The sequence below is a fragment of the Cetorhinus maximus genome, chromosome 5 (assembly GCF_964194155.1).
Source record: "Cetorhinus maximus chromosome 5, sCetMax3.hap1.1, whole genome shotgun sequence".
Taxonomy (NCBI): domain Eukaryota; kingdom Metazoa; phylum Chordata; class Chondrichthyes; order Lamniformes; family Cetorhinidae; genus Cetorhinus; species Cetorhinus maximus.
This window is the reverse complement of record NC_135883.1, coordinates 161024782-161045688: the sequence shown is the minus strand read 5'-3', so window position 1 is coordinate 161045688 and position 20907 is coordinate 161024782. Positions and strand designations below refer to the sequence as shown.

The 20907-nt window shown below is 43.6% G+C and overlaps 1 protein-coding gene across 1 annotated transcript in view; it reads left to right on the top strand.

The window, feature by feature from the left end:
• mrps18a (mitochondrial ribosomal protein S18A) overlaps window positions 1-20907 on the top strand; it is a 79738-nt gene that overhangs the window by 58324 nt on the left and 507 nt on the right. The window lies entirely within an intron of this gene.

Below are 20907 nucleotides of genomic sequence, written 5' to 3'. Positions count from 1 at the left end.
AGATTTGCTCAAGTGCACCCTCATCTTTGATCCAAATAAAACCATTACTCTCCCACCATGACCGTTTTGCCCTGGTACAGCCCTCATCTCCATTTCCTTAAACCCAAGTGGTGCAAGCTTGAAAGACATGACAAGACACTACTTGGGAGCCTTCCACTGCAATATCTGGCAGGACCACGCTATTGGTACTGTTGCCTTCTGATAAAACTGCTCACTCTTCCAAGATTATCCTGGAATGCAAAGATAAATCTCTAGCTTCTTTTCTCTGCTGCGTATCATCTCCTGAAACCCTGCTCCTCTGTCTCCTCTACCCTCACCTCCAACAAGTGCAAGGAGCTCATTTGTCACCAAAATCAAGGTCATTTGCTCAGCTGCCTCTTCCTCATCCCTCTCTCCAACTAGCCCACCTGGCCAAAGTTCCCCGGTACCCTTGCCCTGAACTTGCATCTTTCTCCAGTTTCTCGCCTCTCTCGCCTCATGTGCTGTCTGAGCTCAGCTTGTCCATGAGATCCACCTCCTGTTCCCCTTGGCTTCATTCCCAGTAAACTGCTGATCATCCAGCTTCCGCTCCAGGCCCCCATGTTAGCCGATACTGTAAATGGTTCTTTCTCTTCTGGTGTTGTCCCTTTAAATCTGCTGTTATCATCCCTCCCTAAAATAAACAACCCTTGACCCCAACTTCCTTGCAAGCTATCTTCCGATCCCCGACCTCACTTTCTTCTCCAAAGTCCTTTAGCTTGAGGCCGCCTCCCAAATCCCTGCTCGTCTTTCCCAGGACCCAGTTTTTGAAATCTCCAATCAGGTTTCTGCCCTGCCATAGTACTGAAACTGGTCTTATCATAGTTATAAATGGCATCCTGTGTGACTGTGACAAAGGCAAACTATCCCTTCTCATCCTTCTCAATCTGTCTTCAGTGTTAGACACGGTTCACCACCCCATCCTCCTGCAGCACCTCTCCACTTTCATCCAGCTCACGTGGTTCTTATCTATCTAATCCTAACCAATGGCTTCTCTTCCTGTTCTTGCACCATTCGCTCTGGTGTCCCCCAAGAATCTATCCTTGCCACCCCCCTCCCCCCCCCCCCCCCCCCCCCCCCCCACCATCTACAAGCTGCACCTTGGTGACATCATGCAAAAATACATTAGTTTTCATCTGACAGCCACTTCTACCTCACCACCAGCTCTCGACTTCTCCAGCATGGCTAAATTATCAGACTGTTTATCCAACATCCAGTACTAGATGAGCAGAAATTCCCTCTGATTAAATATTGGGAAGATTGATCACCCAATTTCCCCTCCTGACCTCCATGTTAGCTGTTATTGCAAAACGGTTCTCTCTCTTCTAGTGTTGTCCCTCTCTCCTTTAAGTGCCCGCCCCAAACTCTGTTCCCTAGCTATTGACTCCATCCCACTCCCTATCAACAGACTGTTCGCAATCTTGGATTCATATTTGACTCCAAGATGAGCTTCTGAGCACACATTCATGCTGTTACTAAGACCACCTTTTCTCACCTCCATAACATCATCTGACTTGCTTCTGCCTGAGCTGATCCGCTGCTGAACCCCTCATCCAAACCTTTGTTATCGCCAGATTCGACTATTCCAACACACTCCTGGCTGTTGTCTCAGATTCTGCCCTGCATAAACTTGAGGTCATCCAAAACCATGCTGCCTGTGTCCCAATTTGCACCATGTCTTGTTCACCTATCACTCCTGTGCTTGCTGACCTACATTGGCTCCGAATCAAACAATATCTTGATTTTAAAATTCTCATCCTTGTTTTCAAACTCCACCCTGGCTCACCCCTCCCTATTCTGTAATCTCCCCCAGCCTCACAACCCTCTGAGATATCTGCACTCTAATTCTGGCCTCTTGAGCATCCCCAGTTTTAATTGCTCCATCATTGGTGGCCATACCTTCAGTTGCCAAAGGCCCCAAGCTCTGGAATTCCCTCCCTACATCTCTTTGCCTCCCTACCTCTCTTTCCTCCTTTAAGACATTCCTTAAAACCTACCTCTTCAACCAAGCTTTTTGTCATTTGTCCTAATATCTCCTTATGTGGCTCGGTGTCTTACTTTGTTTTATTGTGCTTTCTGAAGCAGCTTGGGGCATTTTATTAGGTTAAAGATGCCATATAAATTGTTGTTCATGCTTACAGGCATCAGAACAGAGGGTTTTGCTTCTCAAAGCGTACCTCTTTGACCGCCTAACATTTGCTTATGTGGCCCAGTGTCAAGTTTTGATAATGCATCCACGAAGCACCTTAGGACATTGTTGCCACGTTAAAGATGCCACATAAATGCAATTTGTTGTTGATTTATAAGGATGATTGTAGTGCTGTGTGGAACATGATGACTGCCGAGTTGTCGAGACCAAGAAAATGTCATGCCAAAGGAGGCAGCTGCTGAAAGATGAGCTGCAAGTTTGACAGGAGATTTATTGATTCGTCTTTTGAGAGGTAGGGGGCAGGGCTGCCAAACCTTGAGTTGAGCCAATGATGATCGTGGAAGGAATGGGATCAATTTGTCTGCAAGGCCTTTTTCCCATTCCGTGTTTGTTGATGATGTAACATGAAACAGGCAACATACCGGTGCCTTAACCAGCAGCACAAGAAGCCGCTGAAGGAAGGTCAAATAATTCGCTTACTTCTCTGCCATATGCACACATAAGGAAAATCTTACCCAGCTTCTCCTACACAGCCTAATTGCAGAGCTTTAATGATGGCTGTAGTTTAGAGAGAACTCAGCCATTGATGATATGTTTATTTGGCATACAAGGATATGGGCCTAGTGCTGGAAAATAAGATTAAAATAGTCAGGTACTTGTTTGACAGGTGCAGACTTGACGGGCCGAAGGGCCTTTTTCTGTGCTGTAGACCTCTATGACTCTGACTCTCTATGACAAAGGATAAGGATCCCCAAGAAAGAATTGATGGACTTACACTTATTGCACCTTGGATGTTCCCAAGCATTTCACAGCCAGTGAAATAATTTTGAAACGTAGTCACAGTTGCAGTGTAGGAGACACGGCAGCAAATTTGCACACAGCAAACTCCCACAAACATGAGTGAGCTAATCTGTTTTCGTGATCTTGGCTGAGGGATGAATATTAGCTGGGACAGTGGAGTGAGCGTTCCAACCATTTCAGAGGGCAAGCAAGACTTTGGTTTAGAATCTCATCTAAAAGACGGTACCTCCAACAGTACAGTATTCCCTCAATACTGTATTGGGTTGTCAGCCTGGATTATGGGCTCAAATCTCTCAAATGGGACTTTAACCCACAACCTTCTGACTCAGGCAAGAGCATCACCACTGAGTCACAACTGACCCCTAGGATGAATTTTGTTTTCTTTAAAGCTAACTAGTTTGTTATTGATAAGCAGATGATCTTGATCATGTGATGTCTGCTTGCATTCTATCCCTCTCCTCTAGCCAAGATAAATGCATTGTATATAGAATAAGAGTCAAAAGAGCATGTGTTAAAAGATTGACCCAAAGAGGTGTTGATAGCTACTTACATCGTATTACATAGCGTTTGCAGCCCAGAAACAGGCCATTTGGCCAAACAAATTCATGCTGGTGTTGATGAGCCTCTCCCACCCCTCTTCTTCTAACCTTATCAACATAGCCTTCTATTCCTTTCTTCCTGAAGTGCTCATCTAGCTTCTCCCTTAACGCCTCTGTGCTTATTCATCTCAACTGCTCCTTATGGTATTGAGTTCCACATTCTCACCACTCTAGGTGAAGAAGGTTCTCTTGAATTCCTCATTCGGATTTATTATGGACTAATCTTATTCTTATGATATCTAGTTCTGGTTTCACTAGCAAGTAGAAACGTCTTCACTATGTCTGCCTTATCAAATCCTTTCATAATCTACAAGACGGGTCACCCCTCAGTCTTCTCTTTTCTAGAGAAAAGATCCCAGGCTAATCAATCTGTCCTTATAGTATAACCTCTCAGTTCTGGTATCATCCTAACAAATCTCTTTTTTTCCACTTTCCCCAGGCCTCTATATCCTTTTTCTAATATGGGAGTCTGAACTGTTCACAGTGCTCCCACGTTTTTATACAAATCAGGAGCTTAAGTGTTTTTCAATTCTTTTCCTCTGAAAGTGAACCCCAGTGTTTTGTTTGCTTGTTTCTTTAACAGTCTTTTTAAGCTCAGTCATTAGAAGACCTATCTTCCAAGCTGTATGTGGCCTCCTGATTCACCTGACTGCAATCTACCACCTCACAGTTAGAGATAATGAGGAAGGAAGCTGTAAACTGCAGGAAGATGTCAATTGACTAGTCAGGTGGGCAGAACAGTGGCAAAAAATGTTCAATCCGGAGAAGTGTGAGGTAATGCACTTGGGGAAAGTAAGGGAATACACCATAAATGGCAGGATACTGAGAAGCACAGAGGGACCTTAAAGTGCAAGTCTGCAGATCCCTGAAGGTGGCTGGATAGGTGTATAAGGTGGTCAAGATGGCTTACAGGATACTTGTCTTTGTTAGCTGAGGCACAGAATATAAGAGCTGGGAGGTTGCACTGGAACTGTATAAAACACTAGTTAAGACCACATCTGGAACACCATGTGTAATTCTGGTCACTGCGCTAGAGGAAAGATGTGATTACATCAGAGAGGGTACAGAGGAGATTTATTAGAATGTTCAGAAAGAGGAGAATTTTAGTTATGAGGAAAGATTGGATAGGCCAGGGTTGTTTTCTTTAGAACAGAGGCAGTTGAGTGGAGCCCTGATTGGAATGTATAAAATTATAAGGGGTCAAGATAGAGTGGATAAAAGACCCTATTCCTCTTGGTTGAGGAGCCCATAACCAGTGGGTACAGATTTAGGATGAGAGGTAGGAGTTTTAGAGGGGATTTAAGGTGGAATTCTTATGCCCAGAGGGTGATGGAGATCTGGCACACACTGCCTGACGGGGTGGTAGAGGCAGAAACCCTCAAAACATTTATAAAGTACTTGGATGTGCACTTGAAGTGCCAGAACCTACATGGCCACGGACTAAGAACTGGAAAGGGGGATTAGGCTGGATGGCTGAAATATAAATTGAAAGCGCTGGAAATACACAGCAGGTCTGGCAGCAGCTTCTTGAAGAGTCATGATCGACTTGGAACGTTAACTCTGTTTCTCTCTCCACAGATGCTGCCAAGCCTGCTGGGTATTTGCAGCACTTTGTTTTTATTTCAGATTCCCACCATCCGCAGTAATTTGATTTTATTTTGGGTCGGATGGCTAATTGCTGGCCAGCTCGAATGGCCTCCTTCCATGGTGTAAATTCCAAGATTTTTTTACTCCCTGATATTTTGTAATATTGAAGTTCATTTGCTAAATTACGCACCCATTCTGCAAGTTTACTAATGCCTTCCTGTGTTTTGTCACAGACTTCCTACACGCCTCTATTAATTATTTTATTCATAGACTTGGAGAAATGTCAAACTCCCACTAGGGCGTATGAACAAAGGGATTCTGATCCAACATAGGTGCATTTTATTAATGATTCTTCTTGCTGTATTGCATAGCCTACAAGTTATAACCCCCACACACTCCACCCAACACCTTCCCCAACAAGCAGAATGACCAGTTCTTGAGCTGCTCTGAACCCTTTGCTGTTGTTTTTCTGTGGCCACTGAGAGGTTTAAACGAGTAGCTTCATTATCTCTCTCAGCCCCTTCAAGCTTGGCAAATCCTCCTTTCTGCACTGGGCCTTTTAATCGATTAGCCAACCAAGGCTCCTCGTGGCTAACTGTAAAGGTAGATAGATACCCCTCCCCTCACTGTAGCACAGCACGTTATTCTGTTACGTAGTTGGTCACCCCAAAAGCCGAATAATTACCATTTTATTTTCCTGTGGCACAGTATTACACAAGTAGTCTCTGTGCAAAACCCTGAGCACTCTGTAGATACTGATCCCCTATTGTGTTTGAGAAATAGACATGCCAGCCATCCTTCATTTAATCTAGGCAGAGGATTAAAATGATTTACAGTATATATGAGGTGAAATATGTCTCTTGTATTTTTGACCTTGGGCTGCCTATAAAATGAGTCAGCACACGCCTTTTGACGCTTTAACGCATTGAAATCCAGCATGGTATCTTACCAGATGCACTAAGTCAATATATCTGGACATTTCAATACAGATTGTTCTGATTTTGAAAAAGGGAGCGTATGGCATATGCACCTGATATCATCTGATAACATGGAACACGCTGTGTAGCTTTTTTCTTGTGGGGCACCTTGTACTTATTATCTTTTGGCTTGGCTTAAGGTTTTATTTGGGCCAGACCCATCTGTTCCGCTGTGATTCTGCAACCCTCAATCCATCATTTGTCTGCGTTTCCAGAGAACACGTCTTGTCTGAGTGACTGAGCATCATCCCTGCCAGGAATGTACAGGTGAACTACTCTGCTACCAGCGCATGAGGAAAAGGGATTTGCTTCACACCTGACTGGGTGGCTTAGCACACTTTTTTCTCTGGTACCTGGGTTTGAACCCAGCTCAATGGGATGCAAATCTTCATGGTGTGCTGGTGCTAATGGTCCTACATGCAATGTAGAAGAAACTGTTTACCTTGCGAGTAGATAAAATGCGGAACTCATTGTCACATGGAACAGTTGAGGTGAGTAGTATTGCTGTATTTAAGGGGAAGCTAGCTTAGTACATGAGAGAGAGAGAAAGTAATACAAGGATTTTTTAATTCACTCATGGGATGTGGGCATCGCTGGCTGGGCCAGCATTTATTGCCCATCCCTAATTGCCGTTGAGAAGGTGGTGGTGCCTTCTTGAACCACTGCAGTCCATTTGGTGTAGATATACCTATAGTGCTGTTAGGGAGGGGATTCCAGGATTTTGACCCAGCGACAGTGAAGGAACGGTGATATATTTCCAAGTCAGGGTGGTGAGTGGCTTAGAGGGAATCTTGCAGGTGGTGGCGTTCCCATGTGTCTGCTGCCCTTGACCCTCTATAGGGAGATTGGATGAAGTTGAGGAGGTTTGTGTGAAGCACGAATCGCAGAATAGAATAAAATGATGCAGCACAGAAAGCGACCTTTCAGCCCATTGTTCCTGTGCTGGCTCTTTGCAAGAATATCAAATTAGACTCAGTTTCCTGCTCTTGCCCTGTCGTCTAGTAAATGATTCTTTTTCAGGCAGCGCATCCCATATCATTACTACTCGTTGCGCAATAACTATTTCCATGGTGTCGATTCTAGCTCTTCTGCTTTAATTTTGTGCCCTCTAGTTACTGAGCCTTCAATCATTGAAAAGATTTTCTCCTCATTTACTCTACCCTTCAAGGTTTATGCTGTCCCTGGTCTGGGACTTGGACACTGGGTAGAGCAGAATCAGGAAAAATGCCCATCAAAGTCTGTACTGTACCAACTTGCTCTGCTGCAGTGCAAATGGCTATTTGACATTTTCCTATCATTTGCAGGAAGACTTTCTAAAGCACCTTACCACCTCATCTCAAGTAGCATCATATAAAAAAAACCCACCAACTGTTGTCATGTAAGTCTGCATGTGTGGAAGGCATATGGTGATCATCTAGACATGAACGACTAGTTGATTAGTTTATGGTGGTATAATTGAGAGAACTTTGATGGCCAGTACATCTGCTTAATCAATGACTCACTCCCTTGTCAGGGAGGCAGTGGTGTTGTGGTAATGTCGCTGGACTAGTTATCCAGAGGCCCAGGCTAATGCTCTGGGTTCAAATCCCACCATGGCAGCTGGTGGAATTTAAGTTTAACTAATAAATCTGGTCCAATAGTGAATGTGAAACCTTTGTCGATTGTTGTAAAAACCCATCTGGTTCACTAATGTCCTTTGGGGAAGCAAATCTGCCGTCCTCATCAGATCTGAAGTAACGTGGTTGACTCTTAACTGCCCTCTGAAATGGCCTAGCGAGCCACTCAATTTTATCAAACCTCTACAAAGTTAAATGGGATGGATTTTGAACAAATCTAGCAACTCAAAACGGGGCAACCATGAGGCACTGTGGGCCATCAGCAGCAGCAGAATTGTACTCGAACACAATCTGTAACCTCATGGCCTGGCATATCCTCCACTCTACCATTACCATCAAGCCAGGGGATCAACCCTGGTTCAAAGATGAGTGCAGGAGGGCATGCCAGGAGCAGCACCAGGCATACCTAAAACCGAGGTGTCAAACTGGTGAGGCTACAACACAGGACTACTTGAATGCTAAAAAGCAAGTGATGGACAGAGCTAAGCAATCCCATAACCAATAGGTTAGATTTAAGCTTTGCAGTCCTTTTGTGATTTCCTGTTCCTGTCTACAACTGTCTCTCCCAATGTCATCTCGATGTACAATGTTCTACTCCTATATCCAAGTCATTGATGTATATGGTGAAAAGCAAAGGCTCCAGTAAGATCCCTGGGCAATTGATCAGGAGAGATATATAGCGGGTCAATAGTTGGCTCAGTGCCAGGAGATTGCCTGTAATCTTATGGTGTGAAATTCATTTAGCGCTCTTGCGTGGAGAAGAACCTGACAGAAGAATGGGGAGCAGCTTGTTTTGCTTCCTCTACCTCTCCCCACACACAGCAAATCCTCTTTCCCCTGACCTGAAGGCACTGTAGCCTTGCTGAAGTACTGTTTCAGAGGCATTTGGGCAGTTTGCAATCCCAGGATCTCAATTCACAGGACCCAGGCAGTTCCAGGATTGCAGTATCAAAATTATTACTGTGTGACTAGGTCAAGGGACCACGGCTTCAAAGTAGGAAATAGAGGAGCGTTATCCGGAAATGCTTCATACAGAATGACCAACACTGAGAATGCATTTATATGGAGCAAGAAAAGCAGCTTGCTGAACGAACCTTCCTCATCTCTAGGTATCTTGTGAAGTTAACCCAGACACTCAGAAGAACCATTTATTTAAAACTGATTACATTGCTAACTTTTCCCAATTCTAATGAAAGAACATTAACCTGAAACGTGAACTCTTTTTCCTCTCTCCACAGATGCTGTCAGACTTGCTGAGTCTTTCCCGCGCTTTCGGTTTTTATTTTCGATTTCCAGCACCTGCAGTATTTTGCTTTTGACTCGCAGCCTGTTTTTTTTTCTGTTCTCGTGATTGTGGTTATTAATAAATGTCACTTGCTTTAATTTAGTGACCAGAGAGATGCACCTTTAAAATTGCACCTTTTCCCACACTGTCCCAGCCATGTGCAATTTAACATTGTTTTAGCCCAGTTTTTACTTGTAGTTCACAATATGTTCTTAAGACTGCAGAAAGATGCACTTAGCAACTGTGCCATTCCAGGCACGAGTTTTAACATTGGCACATAGCTGGCTTCAGGCACCAACAGTACCAAACTGTGTTGACCTTAAATTGCGTCTGCCACGAACATAGTTTACAGACATAAAATTGCAGTTGCCTCTTGCTGTTTCAGTGCAGATTCACTGCTGCATTAGACTAGCATTACCAAAGTCTGAAAAGCCAGACACTTACTCCAAAGTTCACTCTTCATTTCAACCGGTCTGTCTCCCAGCCTTCATCTGCTATCATAAGGATGCCACTTTGAATGGTGAGCTGAACTTTACTGTCAAGAGATGTTACTGACTGTGGATCCTGGGCTCCTCCAAAGTGAAATCCTGTTAGCTGTATGGAAAGTAATAGTTAAAAAACAATCTACCTTAGAATTTGAAGCTGAAATCCCTGAGTATGGCATCTAGGATTGCAGACCCTAGGCACTAACAATCCTCTGGAACCTCAATCAGTTGAAGCAGTTTTTAATGTGTGTATGTGGACCACGGCTTCATGGCAGGCTGCTTGATCAGGGACATTTGATCGTGATCCTGCCATCATCTGACCTTCACGTCCGGATTTTGTAGCAAGGATTGCTAGTTAACGATCAAGAGTAGGAACGCTAACTGACTCATTATTCCCTTCCTTCTGCTCCTTCTTTCCCATTCCACAAAAATAAGGCTATTAGTAGCATCACAACTGCTGGCTTTTCTAAAATGTGTTGAGTTTACTGAGTTTTACGAGTAAGTTCCACTGCAGGTCATAGATACTGAACAGGAGGCCATTCGGCCTATCGTGCCAGTACTGGTAGATGGAAAGGTGTTTCACATCAATCGTTTGGAGGGTTCCTCCATGAAGCTCTATTGCTGTCCATTCAGGCCATTTGACTTTGACATGCTGAGGTACAGTCAGGAACTGATGTTTGAACATGGGAGTTCCATCGATTGGCTCGCAGGGACCCATCTGGATGATTCCATCCAGATTGCCCTCCTCCTCCTCCTCCTCCTCTCATCTCTGCATGATGTATTCGCTTTGAAACACAGCTATGTTCCAGCATTTGCGGCAGTGGTTTAGAGAAATATCTCAGCTGCCAATGCAAGTGTGAGCCCAATGTTATAACTCTAAAAGAGGTAGCTAAATGATGTGCATTCTTAAACACGTTTTTGTAGCATGTTCTAGGCTTTTACTTAAGCGCTGAACCTTCACTTTTGCTGTTTGACGTCAACCTGATCCCCTCGTGCGCGCTGCAGGCCGAAGCAGGCTCTCAGCCCTTGGCATTCTTTGCAGCTGGAGTGCTTTAGAGCTTAAAAGCCATCAGTGATTAGAATCCGAATCGCTGACCCAACCATTTTGCAGTGCTGGAAGTAGAAACAAGTGACGTGAGTTGCTATGTCAGTAACTAGTCGCAGTGACCACCCTTACTTTGCCAAAGTACGACAGGAACACCCTCGAGTGGGCAAAGACCTGGCAGATGGAGTATAATGTGGGAAAATGTGAAATTGTCCATTTTGCCAGGAAGAATTAAAGAGAGGCATATTATTTTAAATGGTGAGAGGATGCAGAGGGATCTGGGTGTCTTAGTGCATGAATTGCAAAAGGCTAGTCTACAGTTATAGCAAGTAATTAGGAAAGCTAATAGAATGTTATCATCAATTGTGAGGGGATTTGAATACAGAAGTAGGAGGTTATGCTTCAATTATACAGAGCACTAGTGAGGCCACATCTGGAGTACTGTGTACAGTATTGGTCTCCTTATTTAAGGAAGGATGTGGATGCGTTGGAAGCAGTTCGAAGAGGGTTTACTGGACTGGTGTCCGGAATGGGCGGGTTGTCTTGTGGGGAGGGGTTGGACAGGCTGGGCTTGTATCCGCTGGAGTTTGGAGGAGTAGGAAGTGACTTGATTGAAGCATGCAGGGGTAGTTGTGGAGGGGATATTTCCTGTTTTGGAGGATCTGGAACTAGGGGTCACTGCTCAAAGTTAGTGGGCTGCCCATTTGGAGCCGAGATGAGGCGAAGTTTTTCGCTGAGAGTCATGAGTCTTTGGAATTCTCTTCTTGAAAAGGAGGTGGAAACAGAGTTTTTGAATATTTTTAAGGCAGAAGTGGATAGATTCTTGTTAAGCAAGGGGGTGATAAGTTAGCAGGGGTGGGCGGGGTGCAGATTAGAGGTTGCTATCAGATCAGCCATGATCTTATTAAATGGCGGAGCAGGCTCGAGGGGCTGAATGGCCTACTCCTGCTCCTTGTAAGTATGCTCTGTTTTAAAATTTTAGAGGTCACCCTTTTAGGACAGAGATGAGGAGAATTTTTTTTTCTGAGGATTGTGCGACTTCGGAATTCTCTGCCTCAAAAGGTGGTGGAGGCGGAGTCATTGAATATTTTTAAGGCAGAGGTACATAGATTCTTCTGATTCCAGTTCTGATGAAGAGTCATACGGACTCGAAACGTTAACTCTCTCTCTCCACAGATGCTGTCAGACCTGCTGAGTTTTTCCAGCAATTTTTGTTTTTGTTTCAGATTTCCAGCATCCGTAGGATTTTGCTTTTACATAGATTCTTGTTAGGGGCAAGGGAATCAAAGGTTATCGGGGTTGGATGGGAATGCGGAAATTGAAACGCAAGATGATCAGCTATGATCTTATTGAATGGCGGAGCAGGCTTGAGGGGCCTAATGGTCTACTCCTGTTTCTATTTCTTATGTTGTTATGTTTGTATGAGATCGTTGAATACAGGACGCATTCACACATGGAAGTTTAGAAATATTGGACAGCTGCATTTTCCAGTTTCAGGTTGGTCATTCCATCTTTGCAAGATGTGTATAAACTGTATTCTGTTGCTTGTGTATATTCAGTGTTCTTCCACCCTGGCTTAGTGGTTGTGTCCTTGCCTCGGAACAACGCCTTAAATTTAAAATTCTCATTCTTAGGTTCTGATCTTGCCATGGCCTAACCCTATCCTATCTCTGTAACCTTGTCCAGCCTACAACCATCCACAAATTCTGCAATTCTGACCTCTTGTGCACCTCCCATTTTCTTCGCTCCACCATCGCTAAGGCTCTTAAGCCCTGGAATTCTCCTCCTAAACTTCATGCCCTCTCTCACTCTCTCTCGTCCTTTAAGATGCTTCTAAAAACCCACCTCTTTGACCAAGTGTTTGGTCACCTGTCCCACTATCTTGTTATGTGGCTTGATCATAGAATCATAAAACGTTTATGGCACAGAAAGAGGCCACTTGGCCCATCCTGTCTGCACCAGCGGAAAACGAGCCACCCAGCCTAATCCCGCTTTCCAGTGTTTGGTCCGTAGCCCAACAGGTTGCAGCACTTGAGGGGCATATCCAGACACCTTTTAAATCAGTCGAGGGTTTCTGCCTCGATTACACTTTCAGGCAGTGAGTTCCAGACCCCTCAACCCTCTGGATGAAAAGATTTTCCTCATCTCCCCTCTAATCTTTCTACCAAACGCTTTAAATCTATGCCCCCTGGTCACTGACCTCTCTGCTAAAGTAAATAGGCCCTTTTCATCCACTCTATCCAGGCCTCTCACAATTTTGTATATCTCAATCAAATCTCCCCTTAGCTTCCTCTGTTCCAAGAACAACCCCAGCCTACCCAGCCCTTCCTCATAGCTGCAATTTTCCAGCCCTGGCAACATCCTCGTAAAACTCCTCTGTACCCTCTCTAGTGCAATTACATCCTTCCTGTAATGAGGTGACCAGAACTGCATTCAGTACTCAAGTTGTGGCCTAACTAATTGTTTTATATAGTTCCAGCATAACCTCCCTGCTCTTATATTCTATTCCTTGCTAATAAATGAAAGGATCCAAATGCCTTCTTAACCACCTTATCAACTTTTCCTGCTACCTTCTGGAATTTGTGGACATTCATTCTAAGATCCCCCACTTCCTCTACACCTCTCAGAATCCTTTGCCTTGTTTGACCTCCCCAAATGCATCACCTCACACTTCTCTGGGTTGAATTCCATTTGCCTCCTTTTTCTGCCCGCCGGACAAGTCAGGTGTTGTTTGATGTTTTATAATTGATGTTTTCTAATTGTTCCTGTGGGGCCCCTTGGGATGTTTTTTAAGATGTTAAAGGTGCTATATAAATGCAAGTTGTTGCTGAGCCGTAAGATGGTGAGTTTAAACCCCACAGCAGGACATGCCCATGATCTGGGCTGACAGTTTGGTGCAATACCAAGGGAGTGTTGAATTTGCCCAAGGATGTGTTGGATGAAACGCGAAAGTAAGGCTTTGTTTGCCTGTTCATACGAACATGGAGCAGGAGTAGGCCACTTTGCCCCTCAAGCTTGCTTCGCCATTCACTAAGATCATGGCTGATCTGATTATAACCTCCAGCCTAACCCCGATAACCTTTCACCCCCTTGTTAATCAAGAACCTATCTAGTTCTGCCGTAAAAATATTCAAAGACCCGGCTTCCATCGCCTTTTGAGGAAGAGTTCCAAAGACTCATGATCCTGAGAGAAAAAAAATTCTCCTCATCTGTCTTAAATGAGTGACCCCTTATTTTTAAACAGTGACCCCTAGTTCTGGATTCTCCCACAAGAGGAAACATCCTCTCCACATCCATCCTGTCAAGACCCCTCACGATCTTAGAGCCCATGGCTAACATCCCTATTGATTTTAAAATCTGGGTACCGAAGACTCTGAATTCCACTTCTCACAGTAGCCCCATTGAGTAAAGCTACCAGCCAATATGGAACTGAGAGCCAGGGACCCTGCAGATTCAATCTGTACTGAGCTAACTGACCTTCCAAGGGCTGACAGTAGGGACAATACATTTAATCTCTGTGCACCTAGGCTAGGGCGGACAGACATTAACCCGGGCTCTCATTGCTGATTACGACAGATGCTCCCGCCTCTGGAATAGGCACGTGCGGGTATTGGGGGTGGAGAGCAAGATCACACTCCATTGCTGCCACACTCATGACAGCCACATAATCTGTTGATACACAGTGCATTATAAATGATACTTGGATAAGAGGATGGCTGGTGACTGGAACTGAACTACCTCATAAGTCATTGCCTTTGAGAGATGATGAGAACAAAGGCTTCTTCAGCGACACCTCTCAAACCCATGACCTCTGCCACCTAGAATGACATGGGCAGCAGGTGCATGGGAACACTCCACAGCCCTGCCAAGTCACACTCCATCCTGACTTGGCCATGTATCACCATTCTTTCATTGTTGCTGGGTCAAAAACCTGGAACACTCTGCCTAACAGTACTCTGGGAGCACGTTCACAGCACACAGGCAGCAATGGTCCCTTCATCACACAGACAACAGTGGTTCGAGAAGAAGGCACCTCACCACCATCTTCTCAAGGGTTACCAGGGCAGTGCTTCCCAAACTTGTTTCTGCTGTGACCCCATTTTAATGCTTCACACTTTGTGCGGCCCCAGAGTGAAAATTATGTGGATTGGGGCGGGTGCAGGTGGAGAGTTGTTGAGCAGAGTGGTGGTTCAGACAGCTGGGATACAGGCACAAAAACAACTAAGACGCCTACCATTTTGCAGGCTTGTTGGTGTCAGTAATCGGGCTTCAGAATGCATTGGATTTAGCCGCACCCGCAGGCAAAAAAAAAAAATTGTGCAAATTTAAAGGGGGCCTTGCAGCCAATCTCAGCACTGTTGATTTTCTGCTTGTTATAGCACAGCTGATGGTAAATGCTGAATTGTTCAAATCTCAAAGGGAAACTTGAAACAACTGCCACAGCTTGTTTTGCAATTTGTATAAGTTTCGAGTGCGTGCCTTGAATTCAGTAGTAATAAGACCATCAAGTCTTATAGGTTTTTCCAAAACTAGATTAAGCATGTATTAATAAGAGAAATGATTTTAAATACATACATAGATCTACAAATTACTATGATAACTTCTAAATACCCTAATCAATCTGACTCCAAGTTACACTTTTGTTAAGGCAACAGTAAGACACACAGATTTTAAAAGACCCAGGCAAAGTGAGACACATTACTCTGAACCAGTCAAATTCAAAGTGAGTTTCTTTAACTTCAGTTCTTTGAAAACAGCAGCTTGAGGCATAGATGCTGAAAGGCTTTTCACACTTGTTAGATCTTAAAAATGCCTACCTACCCTTACCCACAGCCTTCGCTCCTTTATACATATTTTCCCCTTTGCAAATTCCCATTGTTTCACTTTACCTTCCTGATCATAAAAATTTATCATAGCATTAATTTTACCAGTAATCTTTGGGAAAAATAAACACACTGTTTCTAAACTTCACCTGGCTAGGTGACACATTTCACTTCTCCTTTGTGAAAACAATCTAGTCTGATTTATGTAAAAATGCAAATGTCCTTTTACCTTACATTCTAAATTTCCTCCATGTTTATATCAAAGCCTTCAGACCAGCTGCCTTTAATCCAATTAAGTCTCACGCAGATAGACACAGATACCACTATTTTACAATAAATTCCAATAACATTATGAGAATTATTATATCTTCCTGACACTGCTCCACATGCTGCCTGGGAGCTTACGACCCTAGTTGCTCTTCCCTAGTTGCAATTCCCTAGTCGCAATCCACAGCTTGGAAACCCCTGAACTAGGGAATTGGCAATAAACGCTGTCCTTGCCATCTGAGAATAATTTATTTCTTTCAAAAGAAAATCTCTAATTTTCAGTTTCAAATGAATTCTGAGAGACGGTATGGGATTAGACAGGATTTAAGTAGCTAGCCTAGCCAGAATCCGTTTAAGAATAACTAAGCTCAGCGAAGTGGAAAGTTTGCTGTTTCCAGAAGCAAATGATTTGAAAAAGTGTTTTCCAGTACATTTAACACCGCGACTAAACACACTATCAATTCATTTGGGGTAAAGTGGCTGTTGAGCTTTGATAACATTATGAGAAAGGGAATGCAAAGTTGTTTATTGTTCTATGAAGTCTCTCTTCCTTCAGAGTCTTAACTTCAGTGCAATCTCAAAATGCTTCCAGCAGCTTCCGGTTCTTGTTAAGGGGAAAGGACCATTCAGTCTCCTGGAGTAATTTGTCTGTTAAGAAGTCAGTCACATTTATATATTAAAAAAAAGAGTTCAGCCCCTCCTGTCTGCTGTGTAACATATTATTTCCTCACTGCTACCAGCTCCATGGGCTACTTTCAGATCGAACACAGTTACCTTGCTTGCCGTAGGATAGAAAAGACAAACAGAAAAGAGAAAACTCATAACTTTACATAGTGGGTTTGAGTGTTGCTGTCGTGACCTGCTGATCTGTGAGGGATACTGATAAATAGAACACTTCCTCATTTCGAGCCCCCAGTGCCACCATTAAACATTTTCTGTAACACGGTCAACTGTGGTTGGGGGTGGGGGGGGAGCCTGCTCTGTTCCCTGTACTGTGCTTAACATGAACTTTGAAAGAGCCTCACCCTGCTGCCCCAGTGTGATCCTTCCATTTCTCACATCAGCCACCTGTTTATGTGCTGTCAGCCCAGTCTCATGTTGAAACTGGCTGCCCACCGTATTGCACGAAGGACTTTCAGTAAAGAGCGAGGCCTTCCATGCCATTGTCTTGCGCAAGACTTTTAATCCAGTCCTAGAGTTGAAATGCAATGGTGAAGTTGAACTGTCCAACCTGACCTCCCCACTCTCACCCCCACTGAGGTGATGTAATTTAGTGGTTCTCAAACTGGGATCCGTAGAGGCTTGCCAGGGGTCATTGACTGTGGCCATGTGCGCAGCGCAGAGAGGCTGGCTATCTCACATAGGAGGGGAATGCACATGGATGAGTGTTTAGTGGTGAGAAGATCACTATATATGTAAGTAAATATCTAAGTAACGACTGATTTTCTTAAAACACTGATTAAAGGCAGCACTTTCTTGTTGTATTATATATTATCATTTAGACCCTGATGTAAATGGTATTTGTGAATACTGATGTAAATGGTGTTTGTGAATACTGATGCACTCCCACAGCCTAGGTGCGCAGAGATTAAATATAGTGTCCCTACTGCCGGCCCATGGGAGATCAGTTAGTTCAGTACAGGTTGAAACTGCAGGTTTCCTGGCTCTCAGATCCACATTGGCTGGAATATTTCTGATTTACGAGGATTTTGCATGGACTGGAGAATTTTAGTTATGAGGAAAGACTGGATAGGCCAGGGTTGTTTTCTTTAGAACAGAAGAAGCTGAGGGGAGACATGATTGAAATGTATAAATTTATGAGGGGTAAGAAGGCCCTATTCCCCTTTGTGGAGGAGTCCATAACCAGTGGGTACAGATTTAGGGTGAGAGGAAGGTTGTTTTGAGGGGTTTTGAGAAGGAATTTATTTTCACCCAGAGGGTGGTAGGGACGTAGAATTCACTGCCTGAAAGGGTGGTAGAATTGGAAACCTTGTAACATGAAGTACTTGGATATGCACTTGAAATGCCGGAACCTACAAAGCTACGGACGTAAGAGCTGGAAAGTGGGTTCAGGCTGGATGGCTCCTTGTCGGCTGCTGCAGATACTGCACAGAAGGAGCCCATTGTAAATTTCTGTGATTTGTTTGAAGATTGCAGGACATTAAGGAGGCTGTAAAAAAGGAAATAGCAAATTCTTGGCTTTGTAAACAGAAGCATAGAGGAAAAGGCAAGAAATTTATGCTTGACCTTTATAAGACACTGGTTAGGCCCCAGCTGGAGTATTGTGTTCAGTTCCAGGCACCATACTTTAGGAAGAATTGCCCAGACCTTGAAGGGGATGCGGAGAATTTATTAAGATGGTGCCAGGGATAAGGGACTTTAGTTATATAGAGAGAATGGAGAGGTATTTTTAGCTCTCTTTAGAGCAGATACGTTTAGAAGATTCAACGCAGGTGTTCGGATTCATGAGTGGTTTTGATAGAGCGCATCTGTTCCCAGTGGTAGCAGGGATGGTAAACAGAGGACACTGATTTAAAATAATTGTCAAAGGAAATCCAGGGAGAAAATGAGAAATTTTTTGACACACCAAATTGTTGTGACCTAAAATGCACTGCTTGATGAAGCAGATCAAATAATTTTCAAAAGGGAATTGGATAAATACTTCAAAAGATGAAATTTGCAGTACCATAGGAAAAGGGCTGGGATGTAGGACTAATTGGGCAGCTCTTTCAAAGAAAGGGCTTTGGCCTATATCATTCTATGGTTCTAATACTAACTTAGGAGGAATGAGAGGAACGTATAAAGATTTGGGCTGGGTCTACAATGTGGGAAAGGGTTTGGATAAAACGCTCTTTCCTCTGTTCCCCCTAGGATTTTAATGAAGTGCTAATGAAGGCGTGTAGAATATTCACGTCGTCTGCTTAAATGAAAAATGCTTCGCTGATACAATTATAGGCTGCTCACTTCCAGCTTTGGGTCATGCTTGGAGAGATCAGTTTGAATCATACAACACTAGGCTGAAGTACCATTGGTTGCAATGATGCCATATAAGTCTGCTGCGAATGTTTCTTTTCTCATACATAGATGCAGATGTTCCTCCATCAGCATTTAACCCAATTTTATTAAATTTGCAATGGCTGGTGCTGTGTGTGTTATAAAACATGTACATAAACAGTGTAGGAAAGTAAATGACATTTTGATTCGCAATGCTGCAGACTCCTTCCTCAGTATGGAGTCAGCTCGTTGAAGTCTTGTTCCACTTTAGTGGGGTGTATTTTGTGAGGTGAACAATTGGAATTTAATTGGTCAAGGGCCCAAAGATCCAGGGTCAGATGCACAGGAAGAGATATGGGTTTTAAAGATTTGATGAGGTAGACTGGCGATGTTTTAATTATGGATATTTGGGACTGTGCATTCTGGGCATTTACACAGCTAAATCCTGTTCCTTTATCCTGGTGGCAGACTCCTAGACCACAAAACACCAAGTCTAGGAGTCTGCCCCCAGGATAAGAGAAGAGGATTCATATGGGCGAGACATCAAGACCCAGCTCACAGAATCCAAACAAGACCAGAACAGTACAAAAGCACCTGTAGGTATTGATGACCACTGTTGCATGTTCAATGAAATCCTGTCCAGACACATGACTTAACTGTACGTGTCTTTTAAAAATAAAGACTTGCTTTCACACAGCGATTAACACACCTTTCAACGTCTTAAACTGCTTAACATACAGTGGTGATATTTTGAGCATGATGACTTGTTATGTGGGCAGTATTTACAAGGCAAGATTCCACAAACAGAAATCAAATAAATGACCAAATGAATCATTGCTGATGGATTTTTTTTTAATTCTTTCACGGAACGTGGGGTCGCTGGCTGGTCCAGCATTTTTGTTGCCCATCTCTAATTGCCCTTGAGACGGTGGTGGTGAGCCGCCGCCCTGAACTGCTGCAGTCCATGTGGTAGGGGGGAGTAAGCTGGATAAGATAACAATTACTTTCCTTCTAAATGTAATGAAACATCTCATGGTGCTTCACACAAGCAGGTTTTAGGACCAGTAAGAGGAGGAGAAACAGAGGTTTATAGAGGGAATTCCACAGTTTTAAGAGAACTGATTGATAATGTGGCTTGAATTTTGTGAACCGAAGACAGACACCTCCAAAACTGCAGAGTCTTCCACTGGATTGCTAGCCTAGAGTAGGGTTTAAATATACAGCCTCCTGACTCAGGCAGGAGTGCTATCAGCTGAGGATAGATAGATGTCAGTCTCATTTACTCAAGCAGACAGCAGCTGATTGCAAAAGGAACATGTCTTAACATGAAGAAGCATCATTAAAATTGTAGACATGGATATTTTTATGTTTTTAATAAATTGTAGCAATTATTTTTGACAAGGGATATATTTTTCCTCTCCCTTTGCAATATTAGACTAGTTGCGTCAAGCATCGGTTAAGTGTATTAAAAGCACTTTACTGCAGACTGGGAGAATTAACCAGCTGCTCTCATTGTTATTCTTAACTTTTAAAAAAAATCTTTTATAAGCTGCAGTAATGAACTCCTAAAGGTTATCCACTTTTTAAAAAGGAAAGGAAGTTACTTTCACAGCAGTCATTAATGACTATTATTTAACTGCAGTGTATTGTGCCACTGCGTGACTTGTTGATTTATCAGCCATTCAGACATTAATCGCCTGGTACTCAATAAAACTCATGGGATAGCTCTCCCCTGCTGCCTCAACTGGTCATCTGGCCAGGAGTGTTCAGGGTTTACTTCCTGGTTATTCTCATCTGCAGCAGCAATTGAGGCAGTAAATTTGGCCTAGTTTCCTTTGATTAGGGAGGATGACACATATCAGGGTCCTGTTCTTGCTCACTCCCTACTGACTCCTGCACAAAAATGTATGTGTGGACATCACCTGAGGACAAGGTTAGACTTGACTGCATTTCCTCCATCCCCAATTTGCCATACAGCTGGCTGGTTTTTCAAGTCTTCACTAACTTTTATCTTCTTGCCTCATTGTTCCTTACTGTTTTCCAGTTCCAGGGGTAGCAGGTGCCAGCCCCATACAGGCTGGAACAGTGGTTATTCATCTGTAACCTTTGACCATGAGTGGCATTCGGCTTTAGTTATCTACTCAGTGCTGTCCTGGCTGAGAGGAGCTAACACAGCATAGACCTTGAACCAAGCCTGATCTCTGTACAGCTCAGCAGTTCCTTGATCTTTAAGCTTGCTGAGTCATCAGGGTATCTCTAGG